This window comes from Mandrillus leucophaeus, unplaced genomic scaffold (assembly GCF_000951045.1).
Source record: "Mandrillus leucophaeus isolate KB7577 unplaced genomic scaffold, Mleu.le_1.0 Scaffold392, whole genome shotgun sequence".
NCBI lineage: Eukaryota > Metazoa > Chordata > Mammalia > Primates > Cercopithecidae > Mandrillus > Mandrillus leucophaeus.
This window is the reverse complement of record NW_012104165.1, coordinates 88,685-106,036: the sequence shown is the minus strand read 5'-3', so window position 1 is coordinate 106,036 and position 17,352 is coordinate 88,685. Positions and strand designations below refer to the sequence as shown.

The window sequence follows — 17,352 nt, the reverse complement described above, 5'->3', positions numbered from 1 at the left end:
GGAGTGCAGTGGCGCGATCTCCACTCACTGCAAGCTCCGCCTCCCAGGTTCACGCCATTCTCCTGCCTCAGCCTCCCGTGTGGCTGGGACTACAGGCGCCCGCCACCGCGCCCGGCTAATTTTTGTATTTTTAGTAGAGACGGGGTTTCACCGTGTTAGTCAGGATGGTCTCGATCCCCTGACCTCGTGATCCGCCCATCTCGGCCTCCCAAAGTGCTGGGATTACAGGCGTGAGCCACCGCGCCCGGCCTTGATTGCAATTTAGAAGTGCATATTTGTTTTTTAAGGGTCTAAATCCGATGAAGATCGTAGGGCCCACAAGGAGATGGCATTACTGATACATTTGTGTGCTGTCTTAGAATTATCTATAATGTATATAAGAGGATAACTTTTCACCACTCCCCTGAATGCCATAGAGTTCCAGTGGAAAATGGATTTATGAGTAATAACTTCAATCTAAACCTATATAATCTAGACATCCAACAACATCTGATTGTCTGTTGGAGACTTAATTGCATGCCCATTAATCTTAAATAATTGACATTAATATCTAGTTGTTCTTTATTCATATTCTCACTGCAATTTAGTCAACAGAGATTATTTTCCTTGTGTCCAGTCCTAAAAAGACTAGATTTTCATACTTCAGAAGCAGAAAGGGTGAGATTCGATCATTAAGGCTCCTTCCAACATTAAAATATCCATAATTGACTGCCTTCCTAAAATCTCACTGATATATCATTCATTAAGTCATTTATTGGACAACTCTTTTACAGAACACCAGCTATAAGACTGAAGAAAAACCACATAGGCCTATTAATTCTAGGAGGTTAATATATAAAAGGTGAGCTCAATGTTTACAAAAATGTGACTTAACAGATACAAAGAATAGGAAATAAAGCTTGTTAGTATAACGGAGGTAGTGATTTGTGAGTACCAACTTAAAAAACAAAAAAACAAAAAAACCTTTGCGGGCGCAGTGGTGAATGCCTGTAGTCCTAGCTACTTGGCAGGCTGAGGCAGGATTGCTTGGGCCCAGGAGTTGGAGGTCAGCCTGGGCAACACAGGAAAAAAAAAAATTGCTAAGAGAAGAGAATACTTATGTTAAGTGTTCTTATCACAAAAAATAACATAAACAGAGCTGGAGGAAACTTAAAAAAAAATATTCAGCGTAACTATTAATAAATGAAATGAGAAATCATGGGAACCTAACACTTTTGTACTGATCACCACCTCCCATCATTTAGTAAAGGATTATAAGGCAAAACTGACAAAGGGGAAGAGGAATAAGGGCTGGTGGAGTTAAGTTGTAGGTAAATTACCCAAATAGAGCCATCTGGGTCATTAGCTGTTAGTGCTGCCTCAATTTGCCTGAAATGATTATATGACAGGGAGGCTGAAAATAATTTGAAGATAACTCAGAGCAAAGAGAGCACAAGGTTTTTTGGCCATTCTTGCTTGAAAGGGTCCTGGGTATCTCAAATTTCAATGTTCCTTGCCTTCCAAGTCTCACCTAGACCTTTAGCCCCTGCAAATGGGGATGAGAAAGGGGTGGGGTATGGGACAATGATGTGAGCATAAAGCCTATCTAGCTGGGATTACAAGAACAAAAGATGGCTAAAAGGAAAAAACAAAACAAAAGGTAAAGTCCTGAAAATCTATGTGTATAAAAATCAATCCAAATGATCTAAATTTATACAACCATGAAGCTTTATCCTCTACATACCCAAATGTTGAACCAATCCCCACCATCTCCTTTTCCCACAAAATACACAATACTATACAATTCCTATTATAGGGACCGCTAGGAAGAAACACATAGTTGAAAACACCTAGTTAAAAGGATTTTGGATTCAAATTTATCACAGTACCAATTTTCCTAAACATATTTTGATAAAGGCCATTGGAACACTTGTCACACTTTTCAAATGCCCAATGGTAAGACTTCTGATGAGACCAAACAGGTCACATTAAATCAATAGAATATCTTAGAAATAAAGCCAATATGACTAAATCCAAAATATATCACATGAAGTACCTCACGTACAATACAAACCTAGTTTAATAAATAAAAGAAACATAGGTGACTGCGCTCTGGGAGAACATCCAGCTCCTGATGGCCTCTTCACAGTCTTCTCTGAGACTCCACTGCCACTTCCACTCGGGCAAGCCTAATGGTGCGGACATGAAGTTTGTAGCCATCTTGTCTTACTAATGCCACGGTGCCAGGCTGCACCCCAACACCAGCTGGCACATGACAGATGAGTTCATGCTCACGGGGGTCATATTTGTCACCAATGGGTGTCAGCTTCTCCAGGCCATGCTTGGCAAACACACTTTTCAGCTTTGCTTCTAAAAGCAACAGCCCTCGGAAGACCTTCTCCAGAGTGAGCTTTTGGTTCTCAGGCTCTGATTCTTCAGAAATGCACTCTGCAGTCTTCTCCAAAATGTCAGCCACCTCCACCAAGTCCTTACAGAAACTCTGAATTCCAAATATCTTGGCGTCTTCCACACATCTCTGGGTTCGCCTCCTTATGTTTTCACAATCAGCTACAGCTCTCTGGTATCTCAATGTTAAATCCTAGACTTCTTTCTCCAGTTTAATAGCTTTTACCCTTAAGGTTCGTTCAGCAAGAGAGGGCCCAAGCTCCTCAGGAGGGTCCTCGGAACGGCAGTCCTCACCAGCAGTTCTTTGGGTGGCAGTGCTGAATGGAAGTGGCCATCCCTTGCTCTCCCACGCGGCAGTCGAGGCCAGTAGGCGCTGCACCCGCAGCCGGCCCGCCCACAGCGACCTTACGGCCATGTTCCCGACTTGGGCTGCTCTTTTCTTTTTATCATGAAATAATAGTCCATCCATTGTGCCACACTTTGCATTAAATATATCCGTTCACCTACAGAAGTACATCTTGGTTGTTTATGTTTTCGCAAATCCAAATAAAACTGCTATAAACATTGATGTGCAGGTTTTTGTGTGGACATGGGTTTTCAACTCATTTGAGTATATATCAAGATCACAGTTGCTGGAGTTTCCCTTTATATTTTTACTCCACATTTTGGAGATGCCCTTCAGGTTTTATATCAATTGTTCTAAGTTTTTCTTTCTACTCTCATAATTTTAATTTCAAGAGACTTCTATAGAGTTATCCTTTTGTACAGCATTCTTTCTCTCCCTTTCTAAAAAAAAACTTTTTAAAAATCCCTGTTTCTCAGATTAGACACTAACTTCAGTGTCTAATGATGCCTAGTGATCTTTGATTGCTGGTCCATAATTATAATTAAGCCCTGAAAATAGCTGGAAACTAAGACCATTAGTCCAATTTATTGACTCTGGGAACCATTTTAGAATGGCCTGCCTGTGTCATTTACTATCAGACTCTTACATGTCAAAATGTCCAACTTATCCCTCTTAGGATAGTAAAATTCCTTGTAAAGAAGGGTCATTCAATCTTTTCTGCCTAGATGACATCAAACTGACTTTCTGAATTCAGAGAAAATTCTTAATGAACAGAGGTCAGAGGAAGTTCCTTTTGAATTTCAAACTTAAGTAACACTATTCCAAGTTATAAAATTAAATTACAAATAAATTATACACATTAATTTACAAATAAATTATACATTTTATAAATAATTTTTATTATAAATAATAAATTTTATAAATAAATAAATTTATTTATAAAAAGAGACAATATATTACACCCCACCTATGAATAAGGATCTGCATCTTCATACTCAATGGCCCATAAAATTGGTCAGAAAAAGGAAAGGTAAAAAGATCCACACTTTCAGAATCCCAAGATGAGCAGGGCAAGTTGAGTCTCGGTGAGGTCCATGAAGCTAGAACGAAACTGGGGTCGGGGAGTGGTGTTCACTTTCAGTCTTGGCCACAAAAGCAAACAAAACAGCTATTCTGAGGAAATATTTTAATTTAGACAGCATGAGCAAAATAACTGGATTGATATCTTCCTCTCCATTTTTTTCCTCTTTCGAATTCCAGTGTTAATCAATTCTCCTGAGCGTTTTCAACAAAGTACCCGCAAATTTCCAGAACATGGATTGAGAAAAACTTTGAGATTCCAGCCTTAATGACTGCTCCTCGTGGTCTCTCTCTCCAGTTAGACGAACCTGGGCTAGCAATATTCCGAAGAGTCAACAGTCAGCCCTGGTGCTATATACTTCCATGGGAATTCCATACTTTCTCAAAACGCGTCATCATGGTAAATAATTAAGTACTTGTAATATTAAGTTCTGTAGAAATGAAACCATGTTTTTCCATCACTGCCTCCATAGCTTTCGGCACTGAAGGTGACATGCCGTGCTCATTGGCTATGCATCCGTTGAAGGAATAAAGGAATGAACTCTCACCCGGGAAAGCAGGAGAGGCAGGAGTGTGACACCTTAACAGTCGACTGCAGTGGGAGCGGCGGCACCAGCAGCACTTGGGGAGACTTACTTTCCAGTGTGGCGGTAGTAGTAAACACTAGGAGTCAGAGAGTGATGACCGAAGCTGGAGTTAAAAGTGGAAATTAAAATTCTCCTTCCTATAAGAGGAAGATAATCGGTTAACTGCAGCTCACGTTTCCCCTCCAGCACTCGGCCAAACACGCACACGCAAGCGCGCACGAGCTGCCCACGGCATTTCTTTCGGGGTCTGAGAAGAGATGGACAGAGGTGGGAGAGCGCCGCTGTAGCCGCATCAACATTCCGGTGTCTGCCCTTAGAGGAGGTCCGGAATTCAGTACTTGCCTGCTTCGAAGACAATTCTACTGTTCATGTGGTGAAAGTACATATTTTTGGGTATGAATATTTGGGGGAAATACTTTAAAAATCCTTAAAGCTTATTGGGCGAAAATGAAGTGGGCTCGTCCGGGATTTGAACCCGGGACCTCTCGCACCCGAAGCGAGAATCATACCCCTAGACCAACGAGCCACTTAGAAGTGGTTTTTTCCCATATTTACTGTAGGATTTATTCCCAAATTATTTATTTTTATTCTTCAAAGGATTTGTTACCAAATAATATTTATCACTCCATCAATCATTTACATAAATGAAAGGGTTGGAAAGGCTATTTCTGTGGATGGTCTGCTGGTAGCTTAAATTACCATACCAAACTACTGTACAAGCTGGTAGCTTTAATTACAAATTAAAACTTGTAACCTGTAGAAACATTTCTCCTTTATTCTACTTTGCTATACTACTCTAAGTAATTTAACTCATTTTTTCCCATTTTTAGCTTTCAATTAAAATATGTTAGAAAAATTTGAGTTTTCAAGTTTCCTTATCTCACTTGCACCCTTTTTGAAAGTTGGATATTACTGTTACTGAGGGACTTCTAGATTATTTGCTCTAACAAGGAATATTTTCGCTACCAGAAATTTTTCAGAAAGAATATTCCTAATCTCAGCAAAATTCTACTTATAAGAGATTTCTTAACGTCAGATTTTCAGGGGTACCAAGATGTATTTGGTTAGTTTACTAACTTCCTCCTACATACAAATTTAAGAAAGTTACAAAAACTTTTGGTTAAATGCAAAGAAAGCTTTTACAACAGATCATTAGCTGATACATCTAAGTCGCATTTCATATTCATGTTAAGATTTATGTTTTAAATTAATGCATATTTTCAATTTCAGCTTGCTGTCCGGAATTTGATGCCTTCAAAAATTTAAAAGCTAGTTCTCATTCAGTTCATTCTTTCAATTATCCAATAATTATTACAGAGTACCTGTTTATTTATTTACTAAAAATGAAACTCTCTTGCAAGGACAAATCAAAATAAGGATTATCTTGAATATGTGTGAAGAGAAATCAATCTTTTCTGAAAGGGAGAGTAGATTTAAACTAGTACTTAATTTGAATTTTGACATGGATTTACTGAGTGGATCAAAATAATTATGAGACTACTAGGCATTCCTCTAACTCCTGCCCACCTTACTAATGTTAGAATAGTGAGATTCTTTTGCAATCCAACTGCTTTCTTTGTACTATGAAAGCCTAAAAAATCTTGACTAATCCCTCTGAAACGCACACATAGGAGTAGTAATCATTCCTAACTGCCCTAATACTTAGAAGTGACTATGGTTCAGACTCAACATTCCACTTCCATGAAAATATGTTTTTCTCCTCAAGAAATAGCATCTCATGTTCATGCATAGATGGAGCTGGGACTTAGGACTATACTGAGATGTTAAATCAAAGGTTAAATATTTCAGCGTGGAAAATAATTATTCATTCTGAACCCAACAATTTCCCAGATAACCTGTTCTTTGACACACAACTTAGAGCACTTCTCTTCATCTTGAAGTCAACTGAATAGGTTAGTTTACTAATTTCTGAACTCAGCACAATGGTCTTGGGATCACATACTTTATATACAGACCCACACTCTCAACCCCAAACCCTTGTTCTCTCTTCAGTTTCATAGTATAATATACATTTCCCTTCCCAAATCCAACTTTTCTAAGGATAATAAATAGTTCATTTACTTTTATACCAGTGGGAACTCAGATTCCAAAGAAAGGTCATTATTTAAAGATTACTAAACATCAGCGTCATTACACACATCAGGGGACCCACGTAGGACTTATATTCCAGTCATTTTACAGAGATGTTTACTGTCCTTTTCTAGGCCATGTAGATCATGCATAATAACATGCTTAGTTACATTAGCAAATATGAATATATTCATAAACTCAAATTTCTTGGAAAATAGAAAATGTGGCTTGAAGATACAGATACCAAAGACAACTTAGAACAATGGATATAAAATTTCCCGACAAATGACAAGATTCATTCGCCAAATTTCTATATACATATACACACATATACATAAACCTACACACATATATACATATATCAAATAACTCAGCAATTTCTCTGTTGGATATATACCCCCCAAAAAATAAAATTAGCACCTGGTAGAGGTATTTGCATTTCCATGTTCCTCAATAGATGAATGGAGAAAGAAATTGTGGGGGATGTGTGTGAGTGTGTGCACGCACAGGCGTGTGCATAATAATGTGTATATATAATATATATATTATACGTCTGAGGGCAGTGGCTCACGCCTGTAATCCCAGCACTTTGGGAGGCCGAGGTGGGCGGATCACTTGAGGTCAGGAATTCAAGACTAGCCTGGCCAATATGGCAAAACCCTGTCTTTACTAAAAACCCCGTCTCTCACAAAAATTAGCCGGGCATGGTAGCATATGCCTGTAAATCCAGCTACTCAGGAGGCCGAGGCAGGAGAATTGCTTGAACCGTGGGGGAGGAGGTCGCAGTGAGCCAAGATCGCACCACTGCACTCTATCCTGGGTGACAGAGTAAGACTCCATCTCAAAAAAAAAATTTTAAAAATTACAATATATATTATAGTGTTTGTGTGTGTGTGTGTGTGTGTGTGTGTATGTATAGTGGTATAATGTGGTATGAGTATATATAACGAAATACTATCCAGCCTTAAAAAAGGAGGTACTGCCATTTGCAACAACATGGATGAAACTGGAGGACATTATGCTAAGCTAAATAAGCCAGGCACAGAAAACAAAATACTACGTGATCTTACTTATATATGCAATCTAAAAAACAAAAACAAACAAAAATCTCAAATACACAGAAACAGAGTACAGAGGTAATTATCCGGAGTGGAAGAGTAGAGGAGGAAATGAAGAGATAGAGGCCAAAGGGTACACAGCTGTAGATATCTGGGATGAGTAAGTATACAGATCTAATGTACAACATGAGGACAATAGTGATAGTATTGTATTATGCTGGAAATTCTCTAAGAGTGGATTTTGGATAATTTTAACACACACACACACACAAAGGATAACTGTGAGATGATGAATATGTTAATTTGCTTGACTATAGTAACCGTTTCACTATGTATATCAAAAATTATTTTATATGTCTTAAATAGATGCAATACAAAGTTTAATTAAAAATAGATGTTTATATCAGTATAAGAGCTCCTGAAACAGAGTTGCATCGCAATCACAAATCATTATTACTGTGTCTGTTTTATGACTCTGAAGTCTCTATATTCCACTAAAACCAAATACTGAATCCCTCAAAGATACGACACTTTAAAAAATCTCCTCTTAGAAGCCCATCTTTTTAGTCAAGCAGTGTAAACTGCCTCCCAAATCTTTATAGTTTGGGAGGTTCTCTACTTGCTGAAGTTTTCATAAGGTTTCTCTTCAGGTGACATTTCTATTCACTTGAATTTTTATTCAGGTGAGAGAGGACTAAGGAAATGGGCCAATCCAGGATCTTTATTGTAAGTCTGGCCACAGGCCTCCAACCAATTGACTGACAGCTGGAAGTTGAACAATATTGCTCGATAGAGAATATTGATAAAGATGGTCATGATGATGATTGTGGTGAGATGATGGTGATGATGGTCATGGTGGTGGGGTGATGATGATGATGATGACAATATGAAAGACAAATGTAAAGTAAAATACACACTTGGCAGAAATGTGGCTCACACAATTGCATTGATTCTTCCAGCTGAATCACCAACAGTAGTGTGCCTGTCATGAAGTTTTCATGAACTAATGAAGTGCCAGAAAATGGAATTATTATGAACATAAATCACAAAGTGATTGGTAATACAGAATTAAAGCATATGTAATTGCAGGGTACAAGAGGCAGATTTTTTTTTTTTTTTTAGACAGAGTCTCACTCTTTTTGCCCAGCCTGGAGTGCACTGGCATGATCTGGGCTCACTGCAACCTCCACCTCCTAGGTTCAAGTGATTCTCCTGCCTCAGCCTCCCGAGTAGCTGGGATTACAGGCACCTGCCACCACTCCTGGCTAATGTTTTTGTATTTATAGTAGAGACAGGGTTTCACCATGTTTGACCAGGCTGGTCTTGAACTCCCAACCTCAGGTGATCCACCCACCTTGGCCTCCCAAAGTGCTGGGATTACAAGTGTTAGCCATCTTGCCCGGCCCACAAGAGGCAGATTTTAAAGGAAATCATTCTTTTAGGACACTGTCTTCATTGTAGCCTATCCAAAATGTCAAGCAACATAGCAAATGTTTGCTAACAGAGTACACAATCATAAGAATCAAAAGTCTTTTGTTTTCTCATACTTAGTATCTACTATGTACTATTTTAAAGGCACCCACCTTTTTACTTCTCACAATAGCCCTAAAAACAGATAATGCTGTTATTCTATATTCCATTTCAGAGATAAAGACACCGAACCACAAACAGATACAGCACACTGACCAACCAAGGCAGAGCTACAATTAAAAAACCAAGAAGACGACAAGTGGAATTTGCCTTTCTATCCCTTCCTCAAAATCTCCATCAGCTTTTCTGAGGCATTATAAATAAAACTAAAATCTAAGTTAACCAGTGTGATTAATAGGCAGACACAACTTCAAAGTAAGTTCTCTGGACTCCTCCAGTAATATTTTGCCAATTCAAGTTTCTCATTTTTGAGGGGTGAGTGTGTGTGAGTGTGCATGTCTTGAAATATTTTCATGAAAAAATGATAATCGAGGTCAGAAATTCATGCTCTTTGACACAATGTATCAATAGGATATAAAAAAATGACAAGTTACACTTTGGCCACTTGATTGACAGGACTTTATTACACCCCATATGTGGCTGGGATAGGGCTGAAGAAAGTTCTTTTTATGAAAGCTGCTATTTTGCTCATGATAAGCTCCTCTGAGCTTTGCCTCAGCAGTAGTATGGAAGTGGGAATGACAGACTCAGGCAGGGTGGTGGAATCACCAAGGTCTTTGAATTTTGAGCTTATTCAAGGATCACAAGGTCATAACAAGATCTTGCATTTCATCCATATAACAACATGCACCAAAACACTTCGTTCAACAAATCTGGAATGTATATTTTAGTAGTATAAAATCGGTAATGTGTATATTAAAGGCTGATGTTCTGTGTGTCATCAGAGGATGTCAAAAATCATCTTCAAAAGAACAAAAAAGGACTTAGGTAGCAGGTCAAAATCTTTTTATCTTTTAGTTGAAAGATATTTTACAGTTTGCATAGCTTGGTCAAGAGTATATCTGCATTTTAAACAGAGAATTTTGTGTTCAAGTCCCGAGTTAGTGAAAGCAGGCACCCAAACTACAACCTTGAAATGCTTCCATCACTGAATGAATCATGAATTCTTTGAGACTGGTAATAACTACAACCGGAGAAAACTCTAAGGCAATGGTTTCCTTTCATCCTCTCTCTCACTCTGTATTTCTTGATTTTTTTTTTTTTTTTTTTGAGACAATCTCGCTCCGTCGCTCAGGCTGGAGTGGAGTGGCGTGATCTCAGCTCACTGCAACCTCTGCCTCCCAGGTTCAAGCGATTCTCCTGCCTCGGTCTCTCAAGTAGCTGGCATTATAGGCACCCACCACTACGCCTGACTAATTTTTGTATTTTTGGTAGAGATGGGGTTTCACCATGTTGGCCAGATGGTCTTGATCTCCTGACCTCGTGATCTGCCTGCCTTGGCCTCCCAAAGTGCTGAGATTACAGGCGTGGGCCACTGTGCCCAGAGTTTTCTTGATTTTTTATTTTGCTTATCCTTCAAGAAATAAATGTAGTTTTCCTTTATCTCCAATATGCTGTGTTATATATTCCAGAAGACTGTGATAGAAATTGAGAAGTAAAAAGGGAAAATCCCACCTACCAAATACACATTAAGGATATCTTCAGGACTTAAAATACTTGAAAAAAAGAATTGAGTCATACATTAATGAACCTGACATCGCAAACTTGTGTTCTCTACCTTACTTAGAAGTTCCAACCTCTTTATCTACATTAATTTCTGGTTTTCAGAGTTTCATATGCCTTTTGCTTTCTGCACTATTTCACCTTTCATGCATTATGATCTTCTTATGCATCCATTTTGAGCAAAAGGGGAGAAAATGAATGGTGGTTTGTTATGATGGTTCCATCAGTTTAATCAGTTATTAAATGTTGATTATAGAAGCTTCCATGGACCAGTTAAATATTTCTTGCCAATCGTTCCAAAGCTGCTCATTGCTCCTACTTAAAATTTTTATTCACTTTCAATACAGTACACTTATTTCAATTTATTGTCCAATACTATTTCCTCTCTTCTGGTTTCCTTTGCTTTCATTTCCTTATACTTGATATAATGAGCACTATAATCAGGAGTCACTTTTTCTCACTTATTTCTTACAGTTTGTTTAGTAATCAGATGTTCATTTACTTATACATTTATTCGAAAATTGTTAACTTTTACTTTAGTTTATTTGATCAAGAAAAAAAGACCAAATCAAAACAAGTAAGCAAGACCTCAGTAAGACTGAACATGTGTTCTTTTGAAATGTCTCTTAAGTCTCTTGTTATCTATAGTTTTCACTTCACTTTTATTTTATCAAGTATTTTTCCAAATGACTTGATGAGATACCTTACTGCCAGAACTATACATTCCATCCAAATATGTATTTTGGTTCCAGTTTAAGAAAAATTGAAACCAAGTTCTTCATTTAAATTAATGAGAATGAGATTATTTTTTAACTCTGATAATAGAGAGACTAGACTGATAACATTGTGGGAGTGCCAGGGCACTAAAAAATGATGTCTAGAAACAAGTCATAAATTGTTATCTAACTTAATTTATTTATATACTTTGAAGAGAGATACTCTTACATGTTTAACAAATCAGAAAACAGAGAAATATATAAAATAAAATTCGATTTACTATGCCTCCATTTGCTTAGCTTCTCTTCAATCGGGAGTAATTCTTACAGCTTTTTTTAATTCTTGCAGAAGTTTATGATGTAGATAATTCCAAATTAATTATATTATTATATTGCTTTTTGAATGCTACAGCTTTCACATTGCTTTTGTTTCAATTAAAAAAAAAAAACCCTTGAGTATCATTCCATGTCAATATATTTTGAACTCATCCACTTCTTCATAAGTACCATAAAATCTCTTTGTATGAATGAATATGTATCAATATTTTTAAATAGCTCCTTTTGCTAGATATTTTGTTGTATTTTAAAAATAATGTATCATAATGTGTATTTTTCCTACTTTAATTCTTAAATGCTCAAGTATATCTGAAGGATTAGGTCCCAGACATGGAATTCCTGAGTCAAAATGCAAATGCGCCAGTAATTTTGATAGATTTTACCAGATTGTTCTACTATTTTTTACTCCTGGAAGCCTGGTGGTAAAAGAGCCATCATAAATACACAGAATTTTAGTTACTTTTTGAAGGGTGGAAGGATAAAGAATAAGAAGAGAGCTGAGTCTCTCTAGGATTTCTATGATCTCTTGCATTAGATCGGAGCTGCTGGTCACCAGATTTGTTGTATGAGAATTTATCCTTATATGTTTAAGCAATTCTTTTTGATTTTTAAAAATACACAGCATAGCAAAACTAGCAAGTTTATTTCAAACTTGCTTACTGAAGAGATCAAAAAATAGACATTTTCTGAAGTCTTACTGAACATGCCAACATTCAGCCGCACGTCTATCTCTGTGAATCAGCACAAATGGGCTGAGAGTTGCATAACCAAGGGCTAAACATTCTTGAATATTTGATATTATGAAATTATTCTCTAAGGATAAAATTAAATATAAAGAAATAATGTAATCTGTCAAATAAAAGAAAACAAAACAGATCATCAGAAGGAGAGCACTTTGAGCAGCTCTTAGGGGGAGTTTTGTACAGAAATTTGGAGTTCCAAATGTGGAGAACATGCTTGTGATGCTGGTGGAGAAGAAATACCATGTAGCTGCTGGCCCAGCCCATGAGACCCTGAAACAGAGCATCTTGCAACACTATCAGTGTGAGAAAAATCCATCTTATTACCCATCTCCCTGCTAGAAAATAACAGTAGTTATCATTTTCACTAATTTGTGATCTGTTCATGTTGCTATTTGTGATGGAATGAAGTAAGTTCATGGTTATCAAGAAATTGAACGTCCAAAAAAAGAGAAACAAGGGAAGGACATGCCATGCAGACCTCAGCTTGAGCCTCCCCCACACTGAGGCTCTGGGACTGATGGTGATGACCTGGACCACGGTGAGGAGACTGCTGGTGCAGATGGAAAGGCCTCAAGTCACCCTCTCCAGATAAGCAACAATTTTACAGCCTATATCATCTAGGAAGTTTCTCAAACCAAAAGCTGCTATTGTCTTGGGCATTCCTTTGGAAAACAGAAGTGTGATATTTGTAAAAGCTAAATGGATATGAATAAAGTGTAAAGATTTCTTCTCAGTGCCCCAAAAGAAAATGTACATATAGTTTACAAAAACAAAAACATTCCCCACAATGCCAAGTTCAGTTAGAAACAGGAATATTGTTCCCTTCATAATGTTCAAAACCATTTCTAACTTCATGGGCAGAAAATGTTTAGATCCAGGAAACACTGTATGAATAAAGTACCAGTTATGATGATACATATGTATCTGCAAAAAAAAAAAAAATCATATCATAGCACATTTCTAGTGGATAAAGGACAGTCATAATATATGTAACAGAGCAGATTTCTGTCCAAAGAAATGTAATCCTTTCCCTGTGACACTCTTTGATGAACATTCCATGTGACCTTAAATGTCAGCTTGGAAGAGGATACGAAAATCTAAATTTGGGAAACAGATTTTGTTTGCCTGATCTCCATAGCTGCACGACCAACTTGCTTGTTCAAATTCTGATATATCTCACATATTTTAAATCTCAGCATATGCTGAATTGAACTAAAAAAATTCCCCCAACCTGAGTGTCTGCATTTTCTATTTAATTCTTCATATTCCTATCAGCCAATTTCAAAAACCTGATGCTCACCTGTAACCCCTCTACCTCCTCCGCATTCAACAGACAAACACTCATAAAATCCTGTTGCTTCAATGTCTTTAACATTTCTCAAGTTTAACAATGTTTTATCTTCTGTGATACTTCTTTTATTCATTATGCCTATATATCTATCATTTTGATTAGTATAACAATTTCTGGTTTATCTCTTCTTTCTAATTTTCACATCTTTGATTCATATTCCTTAATATTTCAGAGCTGTCTTTCAAGACCCCAAACTGAATCTGTGATTTCAGTAGTTACAAGTTTTCAGTGGGTTTTCCAGGTACTCAACATCAAGTCAAACTGCATAGCATTTCACTGTAGGACCTCAACTGTTAATGGTTAATCAGCCAAAGACCTTCAGAAACAAGCCTTGGGCTGAAAAACAATGAGGTACATGTACTGGATGTAGCCAGAGAAGGTGCTCTAGAGGAACCATGGAATGTCACTCTACGAGGGCATTTGGGAGAGGTCTGAGTTCCTACTGATGGATCTGAGGGACCTCTAAGGGGAGTTGTTGATGTGTTGATTAGGGGGATTAGGAGAGGTAGATTAATTAGGTGTTGCATACTGTCATGAGATGAAGACAGTTTATAAATTAGAGATCTCTGATGTCTGGATATACAAAGCAGGTTGGGGCCACATTGGTAAGAAAAGAGCCATTGGCCGGGAGCGGTGGCTCAAGCCTGTAATCCCAGCACTTTGAGAGGCCGAGACGGGCGGATCACGAGGTCAGGAGATCGAGACCATCCTGGCTAACACGGTGAAACCCCATCTCTACTAAAAAATACAAAAAACACTAGCCGGGCGAGGTGGCGGGCGCCTGTAATCCCAGCTACCCGGGAGGCTGAGGCAGGAGAATGCCATAAACCCAGGAGGCGGAGCTTGCAGTGAGCCGAGATCTGGCCACTGTACTCCAGCCAGGGCTACAGAGCAAGACTCTGTCTCAAAAAAAAAAAAAAAAAAAAGTCATTACTCAAAAGGTGCAATTATGGCATTTTACAGCTGCTGTGTAACCAATGTGTCCAGTTGACTCTGTAACCAGATCTACCTGTGTCTATTCTCTCAACGTTGGTAACAGGAGGGCTACTTTGATCTTTACCACTCCAAGCTGATTTTTACCTTTTTAGGTCTGAACAGTATTTTACTCTTTCACAATTAACCTCTCCAATCTCACTTCTTATCTAGAACTTACATCAAACTACAAATAAATCCCCTAAAACAAAAGAAACCAGGATGTCTGATCTAACCAGGATTGACCTCTATCTGTATATTTGGAATGCCTTTCTACAAGCCTTGTCCCCTTTCATTTTCTACCAATCACTAAGAGATGCATTAGATTTATCTTAATTTGTCTTAAAGGTCTCTGGCAGCATGAGAACTGCCTGAATTTAGGCTTGTATTCAGGTCTTGTGCCAGGGAACTTTATAACTTTTGGAATATTAGTTATTTCCTTTCTGCCTTAGTTTCCTCCGGTGCCAAATGAAGAGACTAACATCTATACCAATGCATTAAACAAAGCATTACATGATCTGAACTGGATAGTCCATAGTGAAATGAACTACAGGCTTTAATAACAAGAAGAGCAGTATGAACTAATAGGTTCGGAGTAAGAACTGCTTACATATTTAGCCAGAAACCTGGAATTTGTCAAAAATGAAGGTCCTGCATACACTTCACCACCCATTATGTCCTTATCCAGTATTTTATGTTTGTTTCTTCTTATCTTTTTCTAAGGTTTCACAGTTTTCTGGCCCTCTCTTCATCTTCCCAAGGTTCCAAAGCTCTGATTCAGATTAGAGACTAGCTTCTGTGATACTAGTAAGACATTTCCATTTTTTTTGACTGAATAATAAGAAAAATATCAGAGAAGGGAAGGGTGACTGGTCTTCCAAATTGTTTTTGGAATCATGATTGAAAACTATTTAAAAAAAAATACTTCACATTCAGATAGATGTGTAGTGCTCCATCCAAGTCTAATACCTAATAGCTTAGGCAGGTAAGGAAGTGCACCCATTTTAGCTCCAGTTTTCTCAAATAAAAATGAGATTAGTGCTCCCTGCTACATAAGGCCAAGGTAAATTTATAGGGTTACCTCAGGTTATACTTACTTATAGCCTGGTGAAAAATAAAAGTGGAAAATTTCTGAAGAGCAAGTATAATTTTTAATCATAATGGTTGTTAACAGATGCTCCCATTAAACTGGCATATGGTTAATGAAGTTGACTTACGTGTATGGTACAATATTACAAATTGGATTAGGAGACTTTAAGGATGGATGCAGAAAGAAAACCTTCAAGATACACACACACACACCTGTCTCTTATACACATCTAGATGTGTATAAGAGACAGGGCTAGGAGTGTTTCTAAAACCTTCAAGATACACACACACACACGGACACACACACACACTCCCTCTCTCTATCTCTCTCTTAATGAGTTAACAACTTAATAGGTAAAGACAAAGTTGGCCCACCTGCAAAACACAGAAATGCACCAAAAGTGATATGAAGAGATTTTATGAAAGCTAATAATGCTGATAGACTTATAATGCAGGTGAAAATGGAAGCTTAAAAAAAGAGTTTTTCCTAGAAACCTGAAAAGCTTTTTTATCTTTCTGATTTTTGGATGAAACCAAAGAGGGAACCTTATAGGAAGACCCACCCCAGACCTCTCTTATGGTACAAGATCCTGAACACAGGGATAAAGATGCTCAAGCATTTCTAGGGTCATCTCCTGGAACTGGTCCCCTTCATATTTATGACCCCAGGTAAAGATTACATGCAGAATCAAGGTCCTCAGGCTCACATAAACTCCCTTGCTTAGTCAAAGAACAAAGCAAGATGTATACTTCAGAGGGAAATTTTATATGGCATATGTGAATAAATAAAAGAACTGTCAGGTCTACTCACCTTGGTAGCTATGGTGTAGTAAAGCTCTGGTTTAGTCCTTCTGGCAAGGTAAGGCTCCCCAAGCCATATTTGTGCCTTCTGGATTTGTACAGTTCTTGGATAACAAACTATTACGAGGACTCAAATTCTCAAATTGTTGTCCTGTCAGGAAGATGGAAACCCTCTGCAGAATCCTGGTCCCTGAAGTACATTTTCCCCTCTCTCTCCACAATTACGTTTGTTTGCCTCAGGAGTTATTTCAATCTTAATTGGGTTTTAACTATTGTAATAGAAAGATGTACAGTGAAAAAGTAAACAACTAGCCAAGTTTCTGTATCTAGGGTTTCCCATTTTTCTGGCCCTCTCTTCATCTTCCTAAGGTTCTAAAGTTATGAATAAAAATGAGAACCAGCTTATGAGACACATAATAAGTCACTTCTTTTCTTTTTCAATGCCTTCTTTATACACAGGGTTATGATAAATGATGACCAGCCCTGGAGACTCTGCTTTCTGAGCTTATCTCAACCACAGGCCTGGACGGGACAAACGTCACCTTGCTCTACCGATGAACATTGGCAGTTTGCGGTCTTTGCCATCAGTGGTTGTTTTATTCTTTGTCTGTGAAACAACAAATGGGACTGGAAAAGCAAAAGAA

General features: G+C 37.9%; 1 non-coding gene and 1 pseudogene across 1 annotated transcript; both read right to left on the bottom strand.

Annotated features, from left to right (window-relative positions):
- Nucleotides 1–2,122: 2,122 nt before the first annotated feature.
- LOC105547554 lies at nucleotides 2,123–2,812 on the bottom strand (annotated as a pseudogene).
- A 2,040-nt stretch (nucleotides 2,813–4,852) lies between these two features.
- On the bottom strand, nucleotides 4,853–4,924 carry TRNAP-CGG. Its single transcript has one exon. It is a non-coding gene; the product is annotated as a tRNA-Pro (tRNA).
- Between the last annotated feature and the right edge of the window lie 12,428 nt (nucleotides 4,925–17,352).